This window comes from Hyposmocoma kahamanoa, unplaced genomic scaffold (genome assembly GCF_003589595.1).
Source record: "Hyposmocoma kahamanoa isolate Upper Pololo Valley unplaced genomic scaffold, ASM358959v1 86, whole genome shotgun sequence".
In the NCBI taxonomy this organism is placed as follows: domain Eukaryota; kingdom Metazoa; phylum Arthropoda; class Insecta; order Lepidoptera; family Cosmopterigidae; genus Hyposmocoma; species Hyposmocoma kahamanoa.
The window spans coordinates 11,383,039-11,404,134 of record NW_020654289.1 but is presented as its reverse complement, the minus strand read 5'-3'; the positions used below and the strand labels follow the sequence as shown (position 1 = coordinate 11,404,134).

Below are 21,096 nucleotides of genomic sequence, written 5' to 3'. Positions count from 1 at the left end.
CACACACACACACACACACACACACACACACACACACACACACACACCCAAACACACACCCACACACACAACCCCCCCCACACACACATAGAAAATCACACGATATTATGTACTAATAAATTATGAGCTAGGAATGATGAAAAGGACGAAGCCTCAACATAGTGTTGTTTTTCAGTCTCCGCCTGTGTTCTCTGTCGGACATTGTCGGATTTATTATTATTATTATTGTTAATTTATTTACTGGTTACGAGTGATAATAATAAATTAAGTGCCCAGAATGAATGAGTTTCGTTGCTCTGGCATTCACAGAACAGGGAACTCCCTAGTTTGAATCCAGATAATTGGTGTGGTTGTCTGGAACATTAATAGTATTATCAGTTCTTCATAATCACAAATATCTATAATCAGCGATTACCTCATTTTATCAGGTGGACCATCGGAATGTTTGCAGGTTTAATACCATAAAAAACCAATTAAAAGTTTACTTTTAGTACTAATTAGTACTAAAAGTCAAGTTAGCACACGCAACGGTTTAAATTTTAACGATAACAAGGTTACTTCCGCTTTGTGTTTCCTAAAAGACCCAAAGAAGTTATTTATTGTGTCCCTGCTTACGATTAAATTCTTATCTTATTATGGATGTAATTTATACATTTTGCCACGACCTTGGTCGTTTATACAGAATATATTCAAAACCTAATTTGTATGTAAAATGTAAACTAGTAATGAAATAAATAACTTAATCTCTAAAAATAATCTCATATCTGTACAAAATTAATTTTATTAAATTAAGTAAAAAAACATTTTACGGCAAATTGTTTTCAAATTACTCGACATTTCTTTTTCAGGGTGTTGATATTATAATCATAATTGTTGATTGAAGTGCGAATGTTTAAACGTTCGGAAGCAACTTCCAACAGTCTAATGTCGCCTTTCAAGCACAGGCCGTGGTTTGGAATCCGAGGTGGCACCTCGGAGTTTCTTGGAATTTATGTGCGAAATTGATTTAATAGATTGAGTAGAAGAATAGATTTTCGGTGAAGGAAAACGTCGTAATGAAACCTTCACGTCGAAAAATGTTCAGAACCCGCGGAAAACGTGTGAAATTCCCAACCCGCATTGGGCCAGCGTGCAATGGCGGACTGTGGCCTAAAGCTCGCCGAAGAGGACACCCGTGTTCAGCAATTGGAGGTATAAAAGGGTTGTTAATGATGATTTAAGAATCAGCCAAAAGAATCGGCTTTCTTAAATATTTCTAAGCTACTTTCATCGGTAAGTAGTTTAAACCGCTTCATCCCCTAGTTTGCCACCCTTAGAGTTGGAATATTTTCTTCAAATTTAAATGGGACCACTACTGAGGTACCCCCTTTCCAGCAAAAAAGAGTCAGTAAAATCGGTTCATTAATGCCGGCGAGTTATCGCGTAACATACAGTTAAATACACAATAAAATATAGTCGATTTGAGAACCTCCTCTTTTTTAAGTCGGTTAAAAACAAGTTATCATTTAATAGTAAATAGTTATTAGGCTTAGTCTAAGCTGATCCAATGAAGGTTGGTGACTTCACTTATAAGTATTTGATGAGCTTCGAGAACCTTCTTCGATGTACAGATTTCATTACGATGGTTTCAAATAAACCGCTAAAGCGGATGGTAATAACAAAACTAAACGGCATATGATTTGAAAATGACTCATTATAGCAGTAGAATATTTTGTAAAAGTTTGTCGAAGGAAGTACTGCTACTATACTTATTTCTGCCGCCACACACCAACGCGCGCATTACTGCGCTCCGGTTTTGGAGAGTAAGGGTGTTATGGTGAAACTACAGTGACTTGAGTACATGTGACTTCTTAACTTTGTATCTCAGATTGAAGGGCACGGTGGCATTGGTTTTTTTGCATTTGCATTGCAGACCAATGTCATTGCGATTTAAAGATTAGTGCCGCACAACTGTTAAGGGTAGACGTGTCGCTTACCACCAGGCGCATAAAAACAAACTCAGAATAGTAAGTTCCTTGATGGGAATCCAACCCAGAATCTCCTATAGAAAGCAAGCGTTGGCCCAACTAGGCTACACTGAAAACACTGAAACATTCACGATAATAAAACTTAAATTTTACGACCGGTCTGATTTACTGTCTACTCCAAGTTTTAGCAGCAACAATAATATCGTGCCATCATTTAACTTAAGTTTCCATCGCGATGCCTAAATTTGGATACGCGAACCATGCCAGACTTAGATGTATAACTTTTATTGAAGCAAATTTTAAGTGTTTTAATCATTTTAAGTGCCTCTGTGGCCGAACGTTTACCATGCCGGACTGCCACGCAGAGGTCCCAGGTTCGATTCCCGGGTCGGAAGAATTATTTGTATGGCCTGCATTTATTTCTCTCGTGAGTTTGGGTGTAATTTGTGGTTGATTATGTGTGTGTCCATGGCACCCGCGACATAGGGTTAGTGTGTGCGTTATTATTATTATTTATTGGTCTTAATGTCAATGTAACCTTATTGTCAAATTGTTTAATGTAGTTGAATTTAATAAATCTAAACATTTTCAAAATATACGATACTTGCCTTAAAACAGAAATTACTGACATATTACGCGAGGAGATCAGTTACGAAATATGCAAGAAATGAAACCGTCTGGCAACACCTCATGTTAACGGTAAAGGAAAATATCGTCGAAGAAGATTCACAACCCTTGAATAACATGTGAAGTTCGAAGAGGAGGTCTGTACTCAGCAGTGTGACGTATAATGGGATTTATTTTATGGTAAATATCGAAATCATTATGTTGTAATGGTAAGACAAAACGTTCACTCGTATATTATTTTTAATTTTTAAGCCACGATTTTAGAATCTGTAACTTTGGCAAAGGTTTTTTATACACAAAAATTTTTTTAAGCCACAATTGTGTTATATATGGCATAACCGGTTTTTGTATAATTTGGAAATTAAATAACAAAATAATATTATTTAATTAGTTAAGTCATGTCTATAACAAACTGTCAAATAATTCAAACTTATGAAAATAAAAAATTGTCCACGTCCTCCGAATACTGCTAAATACACACTACACTTAAAACAAGACTTTTTTATAAATAAATAATACGATTCGGACGTCCGGTCGAAAAGTATAACACTTATAATAACAATAGCATTGTATCCTTAGCGCGTTAACTATACAAATAAATATAACACTGTCTAACCGGATCTCTCACTTCGAAGTGTGGAATTCGAGTACTTAGAATAGGGTGTTTGACAAGTATGTAAATGTATCTCTTTTACATTGCCATCAAAAAATATACATAAATTGATACTTAAATATTAAAAAAGAAAAGGAATAGATTGAAAAATAAAATAGTTACAGGAATTGAGAAATTAGGAGTTAGACAGAAATGGCAAACAATACTTGTTTGTGACTTCCTGTAACGGCGCCATATAACTAATATACTAAATTATCGTTTGTTAGACACTAAGTATCGTTTACTAAATAAGAACGGCGTTTCCCGCTGCACTGGCTCCAAATAAGATCTTTGGTTACAGTAATTTTAGTTGTCTGAAGCAAAAAAGTCAAATATCCTTATACGAGTAATAACAAAAGACTTTCGAGTACACGTGCCCAAATCCTTAAGGCTGCATTTCAGGTACGGTGCAATTATAAGATATAGTAAAGCAACTAACTACTCAGCCATAGGCAACTGAAGGATATAAATAACATTCGCTCTCTTTTGGCGTGCGTTAAAAATCATTTATGATGGCTTTTATCTTTCTGTTTTGTTCATAATTTCTTTTTATCTTTTTATATTTCAGCAAAACTGGTTTAGTGTTTACTTCACTGAAATTATCATAATTTAATATTTGTGGTTGGCTTCATTGATTGAACGATGATTGTACTACCAACATTAGACAAGTAAACGATCATTATCTGATGAAACACAGTAATCGAATAATAATAATAATGATGACGCACACACTCAACGTAGCCCCACACTGAGTCGCGGGTGCCATAGACACACATATAGACAACCTCAAATTATACCCAAACTCGCGAAAGAAATAAATGTAGGCCATACAAATATTTCAGTCAACGCCATTTCACTGCCATGACTTCCAAAACTATTTAATTTAATTAGTTATATGTGTAGTTATACGTTCTTTTTGATATAAAAATTTGTTATTTTAAGTGTTTAAATATAATAATAAGTTGTCATGGAAGTGAATAACACTTTTATCTATCTATCCATCTCAAAAGGACTTTTCATTTCGACATTTGTCGACCACAAGACAGGAAAAGGTTCTACCAAGCCATATTCATATTCGTGTCAGGGCCATGTTTGGTGTGGGTCAGCGAGAAAGCTGTGTACCCTACTTTAGAAAACTAAAGATTTTAACCCTACCATCTATGTATATTTACGAGGTCTGTGTTTATATAAAACAAAATCCCGGCAACTTTAATCTAGTGAAAACCAGACATCCCAGGAAAACAAGGAACAAAATAGAAATACGGCCAAAACAACGCCCCACATTGGAATTTTACAATAGAACGATGTTTATGTTGGCACCTAAATTATTTAATAAAATACCAGATGCAGTTAAAGAACTAAATTGTAGGCAATTTTAAATAAAATTACACAATTTGTTAGTTACACAATGTTACTACAATATAAATGATTTTTTAATAGATAACATAAAATGCAAAATTTAACCACTGTGCGTGATTGAAATAAGAATTGTGTAAAATATTCGCATGCCAAGTTTTGGTGAAATGTACGATCTAATAATAATATACTATAACACCATTGTAAACTACATTTTTCAGCGAATAAATATCTTGTATTCTTGTATTCTTGTATTCTTGTATTCTTGTATTAAAAATATGTGATGGAATATGACAAGTTGTAAAATGGTGACTGCACAAAGTTGGGATTAGATTATCTACATTGACTGTTGTTGTTTATATTGGTGACGATCATTATCCTTTTCCTTCCACATTGTATTTCAATTGTAGCATTGTGACATGGCTAATGTGAAGTTAATAAAAAAATGAGAGTGAATATTCATTATTTAGGTGTGCACGCTCCACGTCATTGTTACTTATCGATTACGTGAGATGGACGTCAAATACGCACTTGTTTTTCTTTAATAAAAAATACATATTCTATTTTATTCAGTTAAAAATAAATAGACCGTACCTACTTCATTGTAATAGTTGTACCACGACAAAAGTATGCAAAAAATCCTGGCCACTCGAATTGAAGTTTCTGCATTGTCTTTTCATACAATAGCACTTATTTGTAAAGGCTCTATGGACCCTTATCTATCGCTAAGAACACCTTCTAAGGAACGTGATGTTTTAAGGCCTTTGGGGAGATAAGATTAGTGATTTCGAACAAGCTTTGTTGGCAAAAAGTTTGATTTTAATTTAATCCACTTATAAAGGATTAAATTGAATATACTAATACTCTCTCTGTCTGGACTTGTGTTTTCTTGAGGTATTGTTTTTCTAATAGGGCTGATATGTTCAATAACGATCAAAGCCCCTAAAAATAAAGAATAAAAAAGAAAAAAAAATTAATCAGCCTGTGACCACGGCAATTGCAACCTAGCCGAAACGTCGAATAGGTAGGTGTTCAAAAATAACTATTAAATCGATTTTATCACGTTTATCGCCTTTTGCAATGTATACAATAGAATACAATACATAAATTATTTATTGTACAACAAACAAATACAAAACAATTTAAAAAAACGGTGGTACAAGGGGCGGTCTTATCGATTTATGCAATTTAGGCCAGGTAGGTTACCTGGCAGAAAGTAATTACATTAGACGGAAAGTAATTATATAACAGACAGGGAAAAGACAGCGGTTTACTAAAATTTTGTGGTTCCTAAAATAAACGAAAAAGTACAAATAAATAAATAAAATCCAGTACATAATATAAATGAATATCATGAACTATTACTGAGGTACAAATCCATACATTTATATAAAATAAATTTAAGAAATATAAAAAAGTTTTTGAATGCAGTCTCATCAATATTACTAGTATTTTCCCTACGTGTAGCGTAGCCGTGGGACACCCTGTATACATATGTGGATATGTGTTTTTACTAAAGTATTGATGTAACACTATAAGTCTGTGATACTATCCTGTTTCAGTCTAGACGACGACGTCAAAGATCACATTGTCTATAACCTATTAGTAAACTATTATAAAAAATACGCATTAACTATCGTTATTCTGACGCAACTTTTATAATAATACTTTATTACATAACCTTCATAACAAAAGCGGGTTTGAAAAGGTCAACTTGGACTACAATTGATTACTTTAGGTTAATTTATTTTGTTGTGAAATGTATTGTACCTAATGTATACTTCTAAGCTATTTTTTAATGATACTAAGTGAGCTATTTTGCAGAGCTTTTAATAGCAAAGTTCTTCTAAGGGCACTGCCACTGCGTCAGTCACCCTGAAACATAAGTAGGGTGTATTTCCACCGGCGCGGCGAGGCGAGACGAGGCGAGGTGAGACGATTTTTAAAACTTGTATGGCAAAATATCAATTCTCTCCTAGCGTACCTTCGGTGGAAATGATCGGTAATGACGAGGATGGGCGAGACGAGATTTGAAACATTTGTTCATGTAAAATTGAACCGTATTGCTGCCTACATAGACTCTTTACTAACTCTACAACGGAAACAGGATTTACGATGTCTCGCGTCGCGAGCTCGTGCGTGCTCGCGATGGCTATTAATGTCAATCGCTAGATTGTGGGATACAGTCGCGTGCATTGAAATGTATACGTTCACATATTTTCGAAATTATGTAAATATTAGTAATTTCAAAAAATGTACCTTGTGCTGTTAATAATAAAATAAAAATTAATAACAAAAATATGTAATGATGACACCATTTTAAAATAGGCGTACTTTTAATTCAGATAAAAATAAACAAACTACATTCAATCAAAAATATATAGTCCTGGTGTCGTCATACATGTATCCATATCAATTTCGTAAATACTTATACAATGCATATTGTATATTTATAATTGCATTAAAATGTACACGATTAGGATTGTGATTTTATCATAATTTTTTTTTTAAATAACGCCTACACTCAACATAGCCCCGCACTATAGAAACTCTGTGTCGCAGGTGCCATAGACACACACATTGACAACCACAAATTACACCCAAACTCACGAGAGAAATAAATATAGGCTATACAAATATTTCTCCCCGCCCGGGAATCGAACCTGGGACCTCTGCGTGGCAGTCCGGCATGGTAACCATTCGGCTACGGAGGCAGTTGAATAATTATGTAACCACTTTGAGGAGGTAGTTGAATAATTATGTAAACACACAACAAAAATATATATACACAATATAGTTGTAATATAATGTAAACCATACCAGCGCCAATTGTAAACTTTTTTATGTGTATTTTGCAAGTTCGTAATATTTGCCCTGGGATAAAAGATTATATAAAAAAAAGTTATTTTCGAAAAAGTTCTTTTTATTTTGATTTATTTATTTTATCTTAGACCGAGGCTGTCCACCTCTAAGGTGAGTTGTAAAGTGAGAGTTCCCTGTGAAAGAGTTCGTCCAGGGAAGTACAGCCACCGTACCTATTTCTGCCGTCAAGCATTACTGTATTCCGGTTTTTAAGGGCTGGTGAAATTACAAGCACTTGTCAACTCATGTGTCAGCGTTACGGGCGCACCCTCAGATGCGATTTAAAGTTTTGAGTGGCACTGCAACTGTTTGGACAGGTGTGTAATAACTTAACATCAGGCGCATGACATGTTCGTCCCGTCACTTGATATTATAAAAAAAGTCTTACTTAACGTTTGTTGAAAAAAAAAATCCAAGGTAAAACCAGGATAGGTGCCTCGTTTTCAGAAAACCTAACTTCCCCAAATCGCAACAAAGAATAATTACTTTAAATATGGAGTATAGACATCACTCATCAAAGGTCCTGCAGGGCTTCATGTGGAATATACGCGTTTGGCTTGTGCATGCGTTTATCTCCGCGACGAACCCGACAAACTCGGACAAACGGTTCATAATTTCAGACGCAAATTTTTACTGTCGCATAACTTTGTAAGTTATAATAAATTCCGTTTTATTTTTATTACAAGTATACACTGGTTCATTAACTGCGCACCTAGGTGCCAATAATAGCTCTTTTTTTAAATGTATTGTTAATCGTTTCTATATAGCTTAGTTAAATAATAAAAGGGCATCTATACATATCGAATAGGATAGTCGCCTCGATTTTTCGCGGTATAGGTGCCGCCCTTAGGGGCAAAGGACAAGACAAGAAAGTTAAGAAAAGAAAATACATTATTTTATTCAAAAAGACAAGTAAATGATAATAGTTTAAAAGTAAGTAAAAGTACCAAAAAGACAAATTATTCACAGTTCAAACAGCGAACATTTTGTATACCTAGAATGTTTTGATAACTACAAAAATACGAAGTGAAGTAGGTAGTAACTTTAAATACGTATATATTTATTATTAAAGATGTAATATGTTTATACAATATATTAAAAATTACAAATAAAAGATTTTATTATGAATTTTACTATTTTATTCTAAAGGGCATCTATCCTTCTTAGTATTTTCATTGTGTGGCATCTATCCATATAAGTAGGCATCTATCCTCAAAAAAATAGGTTTGCAAAAAGTCAATTTCTTCAAAATCAGTAAATGTTAGATCAATAAAATCATGTCTTAATGTAATGTAAAAGATTAAACTAGTTATATCCATAGGAATTATTTATGGTAAACTAATAATTTTTTTAGGAAGCCCTTTCAAAAAGTGGGGCATCTATCCCGGTTTTACCCTAAATTAAATAAAACAAAAAACATTTTTTTTAGTTTTCCGTGAAAGCAGAAACAGCTGATAATTTGAACTACCAAAAAGCTTATGGTAAATTTCAAATTAAATTTTGCACATAAATTCCGAACAATTGAGAGGCTCTCTGCTTGACAAGTAGTAGGTCAAATACTAGGACTACTACGGCTGAAAAGAGTGTATGATATTTTTTTTTAGTGTATGATAGTTTTTGTTAGTCGGCCATATTTGTTTACTTTTCTGCCCTTGTCCGTAAAATAACTTAATGTAACACTATTTTCAGACACGTTGAACAAAGATTAATAGCTCCAGAACATTAAGAATGAAATTGGGGTAACTGGCTGAACAACGATAAATGTGTATACTTAATCTTGTTTGACGTCATGACCTGTGCGAAATTCCATATTGATCGTCTGACTCGTTAAGTGGGATTGACGCACGAATACATTCATTCATACACACATATAAATGTACACTGTATTTTTCGTGTTTATTATATAATAAGAAGTCTAAAAACAAAGGCATTCAACCAGTAAGTTCTACCAGTAATGTCCTACGGAGCCGAGAGGTGGACGTTAACAACAAGTATCATCCACAAGTCTCTCAGCTTGCGTGGAGCGAACTATGTTTGAGGTTTCTTTGAAGGACCAAATTCCTAATGGAGTCATACGTCATAGAACTAAATTGATTGAATTGAGGGAGGTTTACGTCCTGCAGTGGATGCGATTAAGTGGTAACAATAATACCTGATCTCACCAGGGAATTCCCTACAACAACAACGTTGACTCCGGAGTGTAGTACTCAATAGAGCATTAGAATATCCAGACCTAAACTGACAAAAGTTCGTTTGCGATATTGAGCCCAGAGAGACCTACTTACATAAGTCATGTATACACTTAAATACAATCACGTATTCACGCATATCTCACAAACTTGTTACGTTTGTGACTAAATAGTTTTCTTATACTAGTCTATCATATCCTAGTGATGTAAATTTATTTCCTAAAATATCGGGTATACTTTTGGTGGTGGCGTTTTTGACCGTAGTTGCGCTTGTGTTGTTTATTATATGAGGAGGGAGAGTGGGAAAATTAACCGTATAAAAAAATATTCAACGCAGCTATTTTAGCACGATTTAATCTTCACTGATTTCGCGGAGTAATAAATTAATTTACTTCCATTTTTATGAACATGGATTGCTGAATCTGTTAATTATTGGCCTTTTTCATTCTCAACTTGAGGTATGTAACATATACATATAGAGGACGAACCGGCCAATAATGACTTATGTAGTTACTCCAAGGTCAACCCCCTCTCATGTTTCCATCCACATTTCCTTATATTAACAAGAAATACTATGTAAATTTGACCATTCAATATACATGTATAATATATTATGTTGAAGACATTCTGTATGAAGTCAAGACTCACTGTTATATGTAATATATTTTCATGTTACGTGAAAAGTATTACGCCATATTTCACCATGCTATCCCAGCGTAGGCTGAAATCTGATCCCATTCTTTAAAAAAATCAATATTTGCAAGGCAATATAAAATAATCAGGTAGTTATCCTATGATTGTTCAGAAAAAAAATTCTACTGTCTATTAAAGTTGCTAATTGGCAGTATGGACAACAGCATTTTTTAATTGGTTCCATATTCATCTTTACATTACTTATTAGACCGATGCAAAGTCCTAAAATGTAAAGCTGACTGTCCTGAACACTAAATAAACTATTTTCTTCATTTGTAGTAAAGAATATGTATTTCACAGCGTTTCGTGACCCTACCATTCACGAAAACGTTCCCAAAACTAATAAAACCAAAGTTTAAAAATAGCACGAGGTTATACAGCCGAATTACACGACAACAAATTAGTAGCGGTGACATTATTGTTTTGACACGCACATTTACATGGCTGCTATCTGTATACTGACCTTTGAACCTTTTGAATATTTAGATTCAACCACCCCTTTACCACATGTTATGCGAATTATTCACTGGTGGATATGTCTCTCTAAAAGAGTGGCATTTGTACTGATCGGCCTCGACACTTCTATTACGCCGTGTTTGCTGATATGAGATGGAGATTGTATCGCGATTGTCTAACGTTTTCTGAGGTCACGGACTTACAGTAGACATTTTACTTGCATTATTCGGTTACATTGTGTGCTGGCAAAAACGCTCTATACTCACGAAATTTGATACCATTTTTTTTATATAGCAACAAGTCGTGCACCTGATGGTATACCTACTACATGCCTGTCCATAAAAGTTGCAATGCCCCTCAAAGCTTTAAATCGCAAAGATCTGAGGAGCACTGCCACTGCGCCCATCACCGTGAAACATAAGTTGAGAAGTCATATGTGCCTGTAATTTCACCAGCACCCTTACCCTTCTAAACCGGAACGCAGTAATGCTAACTGCTTGGCGGCAGAAATAGGTAAGGTGGCAGTAATTCCCTGGATGAACTCTTTCACAAGGAGCTCTAGATTAGATTAGATTAGATTAACGTTTATTTGCCAGAATACAGTAAATATACAGGTCTTACATTAAATTGGTACAATGTATTCAACCTGCAAGCAGGTGTGCAAATATATTGGAATTTACTGGTACAGGTAATTGAAGTTAATTAAAATGTCAAATATTTCTAAATTCAAAGTATTCCTTATTACTATAGAAGCAATGTGTCATAAGCCATCTTGTCATGTCTAGTTTAAAATTATGTCCGTGTAGTAATTTAATGTCACTTGGTAAATTATTAAAAATCTTAATGCACATGTTGTAGCAGTTATTTGTATAAATTATTTTATGGCAACGAGGTTGATATAATTGATTCATAATTTTAGGCCGTGTTTGTCTTTGAAATATTTCCCCATGTATTTTAAAATGTTTGGGATTAGTCTTAACAAACACACAGATGTCTCTGATATACATACAGGGGAGAGGTAAGATGTTTAGTTTTTTAAATAGGGGCTTGCATGTGTCATCTGCTTTAGCGCCACAAATTGCGCGAATGCATTTTTTTTGTATTATAAAAACCCTACCTACATCTACGGAGTTCCCCCACAGTATAAGCCCATAACTTAATACAGAGGAGACGTACCCGTGATAAGCCATCATTGCAGCGTCATGAGACACGGTTTGTCTTAGCCTACGTAGGCCAAAGACAAATCTATTCAGCCTGTTGCACACGTGATCAATGTGATGTTTCCACTTTAAATGTATGTCAAATTTCACTCCAAGGAAACTAAAACAGTCGACTGTATCTACTACTTGATCGTTATACTGCACTTGAATCGGCAATGGATTAGAATTTGCGATCTGAACTGCATGAATTTTGTTTTGTTAACATTTATATGTAAGTCATTTGCATTTAACCATTTGATAACTTTATATAGTGCGTCATTTATTTCTTTTTCAAAGTGGTCACTAGCATAACATTTTAATATAAGAGTGGTGTCGTCTGCAAACAGAATGCTTTCCTGATCTACTGCGTTTGGAAGATCATTTATATACAGACTGAAGAGAATCGGAGCTAAAATACTTCCTTGTGGAATGCCGCTGTTTTTTGTTTTATAATCAGAATAAAACTTTTGTTTTATAAGACGCTTGTAATTGTTACAAATTTTATTTATTGTCGTACTTTGCGTCCTATCTTTCAAGTAATTCTTTATCCAGTCAAATGCTGTGCCTCTGATTCCATACTTTTCTAGTTTTATCAGAAGTTTAGAATGATTAATATAGTCAAATGCTTTGCTCATATCGAGGAAAAGTGATGCTACCGGAATTTTGTTATTGATACTTTTCGTTATAATGGTTAGAAAGTCATAGCAAGCAAGTGTTGTGGATCTTCCTTTACGAAATCCATACTGAGCGGGATGGAGAATGTTATTCTTTTCTATAAAGCTGTTAAGTCTTATTAAGAAAGCTTTCTCAAATATTTTCGATATAATAGGTATCAGAGTGATAGGTCTGTAATTGTTAGGATCTGAAGTGTCACCTTTTTTATATAAAGGTTTAACGATACACGGTTTCAATTGTTTGGGAAACGTTCCTTCCACGAATGAAAGATTAATAATATGTGCAAGAGGACAACAAATGTGTGGAGCACAAAGTTTCATAATTTTTGTATTTATTCCATCGTAACCACAAGATTTACTATTTTTTAATGATATTATTATATTGTAAATTTCTTTGTCAGTCACTGGGGTCAAAAATATTGAATTAAATATAGATTGTATGTTCGATGTCATGCAAATTCGAGTCAAATTAGAATTATTATTTAAATTTAAAAAATTAGTATTCAAAATATTACAAATGTCAACAGGATTATGATATATACGGTTATTGAATTGTAGCGAATTAATGTCATCCTTATGAGAATCATTCGAGAGAGTCTGTGATATGGTGTTCCATGTCGCTCTACATTTGTTGGTGTTGCTTTTTATGTATTTAGTATTACTGATTCGTTTGGACTTCAATATGCATTTTTTAAGCAGTGTATTGTAACTTTTATAATGTAGTTTATTGTGTAATTTATTTACTTTTTCATTTATATATTTCATTTGTAATATTCTTTTGGCTTTACATGACTTCTTTAAACCTTTAGTGAGCCATCGCAACTTTGTGAGATGGTTAGTTACTTTAATTAATAGGATTGGAAAGCATAAATTATACAATAAAGAAAATAAATCGTAGAAACCATCAAACGCAGTCTCCATAATATCTGAATCTAGAACTTCAAAAAACGAAAGAGAGCCTATGGAGTTACAAAACTTTTTAATGTTTTCCGGGTTATAGTCGCGTTTGTATTCATGCCACATGTTATAGGCTTTTTGTCTCTTTATTTTTATATTTAAAGTTTGCGCAGTTTCATGATCTGAAAGCCCTAGGTGATGAATTTCAGCATTTGCTGTTTTGATATTGCTAGCTATTTGGTCAATGCACTGAGTTTTGTCGTGTTGGAGCAAGTATATGGGCGATAAAATTATAGTTTTGTAGGGTACTAATAAGATCTTTGGCTGCTAAATTTTGTTTCAAGACATCGATGTTCCAATCTCCACATATTACAATCTTTGCCTTTTTGAATTTTTCGGTAAGATAGGTCAATAGCAAATTAAGTTTATGTAAGAATGTACCGATATACGCTTTTGATTGCTCAGGGATTCGATATATATTAACTATAATAAGCCCTGTCCCTACAATCTCTACAGCACAACATTCAAAATAGAATGCGCAGGCAAGTGTTTCTATAAAAGGTATAGGCCTGTAATCCAGCAATTTCTGTATAAGAATGCACGTCCCGCCTCTACTATTCCTACGACAGAAAGATGCTGCTCGCTTGAAATTATTCAACTTTATATTACATTCTGTGCCTTTTGGTACAAACGTTTCACAAAAACATATTATGTCAACCTCTTTACCTATATCTTTAAATTCCCTAAGCGTCACATCCAATAAATCTGATTTATTACAAAGTCCTGCAATGTTTTGATTCAAAATTAACAAATTGTCTTTACCCAAATAGTTGCAATGTTGAACTTTACATTTATCTATGTTATTGACGAAAAAGCTCGTCCCCATCTTGTAGATCTGTATCAGAGCTCCAATTTTCGATATATTCATATAAATAATTAAGAATAATTTGTATACCATATTTATTTACATGGCCAGTCATTAAATTAAACATTGATTTGTCATATTCTAGACATGAGTTGGAGTCAAAGATATAAGCGTATGAATGAGTACAGGTGTCAAAATATAAAAGGTTATTAAATAGTTCTATTCTATGGTTCATTAAAACATTGTTTCCGAATTTATAAGTAGGTAAACATAAAATAATATTAGTATGTTGTAGTCTTTGTAAAATATTTCTTATATGTTCCACTATTTTACAGTACTGTTGAGTTTTATAAAAGTCGTTATGGCCTATAAATATAACACAGTAATCATCCAAAGTGAGGTAGTGACATATTTCTTTGCTTTGGAAGTTTTTAACTACAAAGTTAAGTATACGATGTTTCCTTTTTGTACTTAATATACATAGTTTTGAGGGTCTAGAAGGCCTTTGTCTTTCTTTTTGTGCCTTTGTAGGTTCAGGAGATAGAAAATATCTAGCTGCAATGCTTTTACTGACTTCAATGTTATCATTTTGTTTATTCTTTGTTGAATCCATTTCTAAAGTTTTTTTTTATATGCTCTACCTTATTTGTATTAATAGTTAACCTTCTTCCCGATCGCATTTCTTCCCGAATTTGGCGTGCCTATTGGTGTCGACTTGAATAGACTTTGCAGATGTTTTATTTTAGAATCTTTTTTGTCAATTATTTCTTTTAATGAACAATTTTCCCTTAATAAATTATCTATTTCCTGCTCTGTAGTTTAAGTTGCAATTCAGCCAATTTATCTTTTAGTAGCCTTAACTCCGTAATACAACCCAAAGTTCGCATTTCAGGACAGCTTTGGTTTAATTCCGTTGTCTCTGCAGGTAGAGAGTCTTCCCATTTTTCCTCATCGTCTGATTCTATTGACAGTGATGCGAATGAGTTGTCTGTGGAGACGTTGATAACTGTTTGGATATTTCGGAGGGTGATATTATTACTTTGTTCGACGCATTTTTCGCACTTCCAGTTTTCTCTGTGCGCACCTGTTAGCGTGTTAAGGTATCTTAATTCAGAGACGGTGGTACAGTTTAGGTGATATTGTTCATCGCAGTGTTTGCAAGTGAGCTTAGGGTCCTTGATAATTAATTCGCTACATTTAGCACACAATGTAGCCATTTTGGAAAAGTATGTGGTAGGTGCTGCCTTTGTTGGTAACTTCTTGTACTAGATTTTTTGGAATAATTTAAGTACAACTAGGGCTGCTTCGGGTGGTCGTTTATCTTATATTATCTATAGCTGTTAAAATCTAAAAAAAACTATGACATTTTGTAGACACGTTCTCGAAAGTAAAACCTAAGGTCACGGTTAATTATTTTCATCTAAAATAAAGTAATTATAAAATAACATGGGCTCAAAAACTTGTAATGATTGGTAAATAAATATAAACTGTTTTTAGACGTAGAATATTTTCTATGACTTTGAAAACAAATTAGCATACTAAGAAAAAAATTATATCTACACAATAAAATTTACAATATTACCTATATTTAAATTATGGAATGGCTAAAGCGACTGGTATGACAGTTCTGCCAGATAATGCGGACTCAAGAAGACTCTTTCGATTAATTATTACAAACCGCCTTGGTGAAAATAATATTGATAATAACAATGTGTTCAATATTCAGTATTCTTTATTTGCTTTGCACAATGGCGTACAACGTGTTACATAGCAAAACAAATCATAAGAAAGTAAAAAGAAAAAGATATGAGTAGGCTGTTTTCAACTGTTCTTTTATGTTAGAAGCTTTCGATCAGAAATTAATTGATATTATAATAATATTTTAGCCTCTTCCAAAACGAGTGTACCTTATTACTAAAAGTATACATTACAATATCTGACTTGTTCGTATCGTCTCACAGTTACCTACTCTCTGCCATTTAAAGCTAGGTTAACTAGAAAAAAAAAAAGAAAAGGTTAACTAGCGCTATGAAAGTCAGTGATTGGGATTTCTTTAATGTAGTCATATTCTAGTCGCTAACAAATCACAGTGAATGGGATTTTATAAACACGATGTAAAAACAAAAATAGATGCCATTTAAATATTGCCAGGTAAATTGGAGATGGTAGAACATTCGCAGCATAGTATAATATGACAGGTATGGTAACTTTACACAAACGTAGCAGCGCGGCTTGTGTGTGTGTACGCGTGTCAAGCGCCGGACACACACATTGGCATAACAAAGACATGGGCGCGTGAGACGATCAGCGCTATGCAACGCGAATGCATCGCGAGTTTATGCGATTGGTGCGTCCGTATACGGCTCGCAGCTGGTGCGGATACACATAAGCCACGCCGCTACGTTTGCAAGGAGTAACCAATAACTAAAACATACTTGAATTATTGCTATAGCAGTCTAAATTGGTAGAAAAGACGTGGCTACTAGTACTACGAATAAGGAATAAAATAAGCTAAAATATGTCCATCAAATTTGCATATTAAGTTTTCTTGTTGAGAGTTCTAAAACTCGATTCAATCAAACGGAACTTTTTAAAGTGAACTTCAATCATTAATATACGAGTTCCTTCAATGGAATACGATACAAACCACTAACCAGATAATTCAGCCTTATCTTTACCACCCTATTATACAGGACGTTACAAATAATTATAAACACAATCATACTAATCACCTGATCTCAAATTAGGGACATCCTAATGTCCATCCTAAATCCTCTGTACTCATCTGATACTCATCAGTGCAAAGAAAGTATTTTCCAGAACACCTAGACAAGATTCAATTTACAAAAGTTTTTCAAATTGAACTGGGTCAAAAGGTCGTCAAAAGACACCAATAACACTGGGATAGAAAAGTAAACCAATAACGGAAATAAAAAATAAATGGTGTACCAAATATATTCATAATGTGGTGGTGGTGTTTGTGACTGTAGTTGCGCTTGTGTTATTTATTTTATTAATTTAATGCTGAGGGAGGGTGGGAAAATTAACTGCATGAAAAAATATTTAACACAGGCGCAGCTATTTTGCACGATTTAACGTTCATTGGGTTCGCGGAGTAGCTAATTAATTTACTTCCATTTTTATTAACATGGACTTCCGCAAAGTAACGCCTGAATTTATTAATTAAATAACTGAAATCGAGGGGAATGACGAATTTTCGATTTTTCTGCAGCATCGACAAATAAAGCCATGGTAGCCTAATGGTTTGGCCTACCGCCTCTCAAACAGAGGCCGCGGGTTCCAATCCGGCCTCGCATCTCTGAGTTTCTCGGAATTCATGTGCGAAATTTAATTTGAAATTTACCTTGAGCTTTTCGGTGAAGGAGTCATCATGATGAAACCTGCAAGTCGAAGAAGGTTCACAACTTCGGAAAACGTGTGAAGTCCCCAACCTGCATTGGGCCAGTGTGGCGGAATATGGCCTAAACCCTTGCCTGAGAGGAGACTCCTGCCCAGCAGTGGGACGTATAAATGTGTATCAGATGATGATCGACAAATTTATAGAGAAAGATATTCCTGGTTCACTTGTTGTTATGGATACTTACATAAACAAAAATCTATGGATGGAAATAGCTATAGAAAATATGTATACTAAGTATTAATAATGTATATGCATTTTCTTGCGCGTACGGCCACTGTACTGCGCATACACGCAAAGTTAATTTTCTAGAATAATACATTTTCAATTAGCATTCTTGTTTTAAGACGGATCTCTTAAAATATTGCAAAAATAACGTAGTTTTGAAAAAGTAAATAAATTTTTACAAAATATTCCCGTATTTTTCAAATTTGTGACAGCGAAAGTCTATCTTACTTAATGAGAGAATGTAAAAACGAACTTAATAATTACGTAGACAATTCCGAACATCGAAAACATCCTTATAAGTGTAGATAGCTAAACAGCTATAAAAGTATGTATAATACGATAGAGACTGTCCGTTCATTCATAAGAAGCGGTTCATTCATGCCGCCTCGAGGCCGATGAATGGGCGGGAGAGAGATAGACGATGTTCTAAGGTTGTGTTATACTGAGCATTGAAGCCTTTTGTCGTTGCGGGACGGGGGCGACACGATTTGGTTTTTACTTGATAATAAAAATCGTTTTTGTATGTTACATTACGACCGTATTACAAAATGAGAAATATTTACGTACTAATTTTACATTGAATGTATTTATATTGTATTTGTATATATTTATTTAATAATCAAATTTTAATTATTAATACAAAGATCAAATACTTAGAACAAATTCCTTTGATTCGGCTGGATTTAAACCAACGGTTTCTAGCAAACCGGTTAGACGCTATGCTAAATAAGTCATGGGACGAACCAACGCACCTTACGAATTTTTTGTATGTGCTTGATCTTTGTTTTGGTTTTTTCAAAGACTTTTTTGCCGTAGTGCCATATGTGAGAAATCAATTTCTCGGTCGAACATCTTTGTATTAATTTTTTTTATAAGTAAATAAGTGCGTATTTGGCTCCATCTCACCTGACGGAAAGCGACGGTGAAGTCGACGATGTGACGATGTAGCATGCACACTTAAATAGCCTATTCACTCTCGCCTTGAAAAGGTCCAAGTTAGGCAGGGAATTCCACTCCTTTGCCGTTCGCCATATAAATGTGGAAGCGAAACACTTCGTGCGAATCTTTGGAACATTCACAATATAGGCGTGGAACCCCAGCCTACGTCTAGTCCCACGATGATGGAATGAGGAAGGCGGAATTAAATAATGTAATTCCATAGCACACTCTCCGTGATACATATGTATATTATATTATTATTATACAAGTAATACATTATTACAAACTAGTGGTGTAATTTCCCAAAATATATTGAATATCTTGGTGGTGAAACATCCTGACATCAATCAAGTTAATTACAATTAAATTTTATTATAATTTTACGTAATCATTGTTTAAGTAATGCTTTGTGAGATTTTGTATGAAACAAATTGCACAGTGATATGTACCCAGCACGCAATTCCTATAATTTTTAACATTACTACGGAAAGTAAAGCTTATTCATCATCATCATAACTTAAAATCGTATGCGTGTCGTAGTCGTCGACTAAAAACTGAACGCAATCTTTTGAAAAGTCGATGAATGAATTGGAATCCTGTTCTCCGAAATGTGTGCCATTGTTTTAAACAATCGACTTGGTCTTTGGCCGAAGCTTTGTTGTGGGAAGGGTTTCCTACTATGAAGCGTTGTGTATTTTACACGTATAGAAAGACGACACCATTCATAGCATAGGTAGTTACTTAAAGATTGTGTTTGTAATTATAATGGGGGTGAAAAAAGTTAAAATATTTTGCTTAAAGGTATTAACATGGTTGGTTGGTTGGTGGTTTCTTAGAATTTTGTAAAAAAATCTTATTGAGTAAAAAAGTAATTTACTTACCTTATAAAATTGTTAATAGAAAATATTACTTAAACCAAACTTAATCGCAACTTAATATCATTCTGAACTCAACTTTATACAAGAGCAACAAGATTGTGTAAAAAAACATCGTCGGTAGGAAGTCAACCTAACCGCGACTCAACTGTTTTGATCATTTAAAGATACAAATAATAAATATTTATTATTTTTAAGAATGTTAAAAATATTCAGGTTTTTAGTACGAGTTCATTACAAAGTAATAGAGAAATATATATAGTATATTCAGTTAAAGAAGTAAATTACGTAATATCTGTATTTTTTATAACTACTGATTCAAATTAGAACGTAAAGAATTGCAATGAAGTTTCTAAGTCTTTTAAATTACTAATAGAATGGTCTGTTAACTTTTAACAAACATTCAAAGATGTAAAACCTTTTACTTCTTTATTATTTTATTTATTACTTCTCTTGTGGACTTCTACGCAAAGTAAATCAAGAGTACATGAAGCTTGACACTGAAGATTTAAAGTTAACTCTATGCCGTTTACAACAAGTCTAAAGCTCAAAGTGAAGTCTAAAGTTGTTCGTTGTAGTATTGTTATTCTACATTGATTACATATGATTGATATTACTACTTTCATTTATAACATACATAATATACACAAAACCTAAAAACTCGCCAACTCCTTTGTTGAAAAATATATTGAAACAAATTATATTGACAACCTCGGTGGTCCAACGGGTTATACTGTAGTCGCTGCATGAGGGGGTCCCGGGTTCGATTCCCGGTAGGACCAATTGGGAAATGAACTTTTCTAAATTTGTTATGGTCTGGGTGTTCTGGGAAGTGCCCCAAGTGAGTTCCGTTCCTCTGGTACTCGTAATACAGGGAATAGTTTGACGCGCAGCAATTGGTGTGGTTGTCTGGGAAATTATTATAACAACTTTAAAACAAGTGATAGAATATATATATATATATATATATATATATATATATATATATATATATTATTAAACTGCAACAGTGTCTCATAGCTGGCCAAAGGCCCTCAAAATACGTATTTAAAAAATCAACACAATTCTGTGTATACACATAGACAGCGTTTTCAAGTATCAAAACACACAATTCCTTATTTCGAAGTGGTTATACCAAGAGCGTAGGCCAAGCAGTACCTGCTTCGACGCGCCAACCGTCAGTCAGTTTAGTTCAAGCC

At 33.9% G+C, this 21,096-nt stretch overlaps 1 protein-coding gene across 1 annotated transcript in view; it reads right to left on the bottom strand.

The window, feature by feature from the left end:
* The window catches only part of LOC113234827 (elongation factor-like GTPase 1), a 217,433-nt gene that overhangs the window by 24,165 nt on the left and 172,172 nt on the right, over positions 1–21,096 (bottom strand). The gene's annotated exons all lie outside the window — the stretch shown is intronic.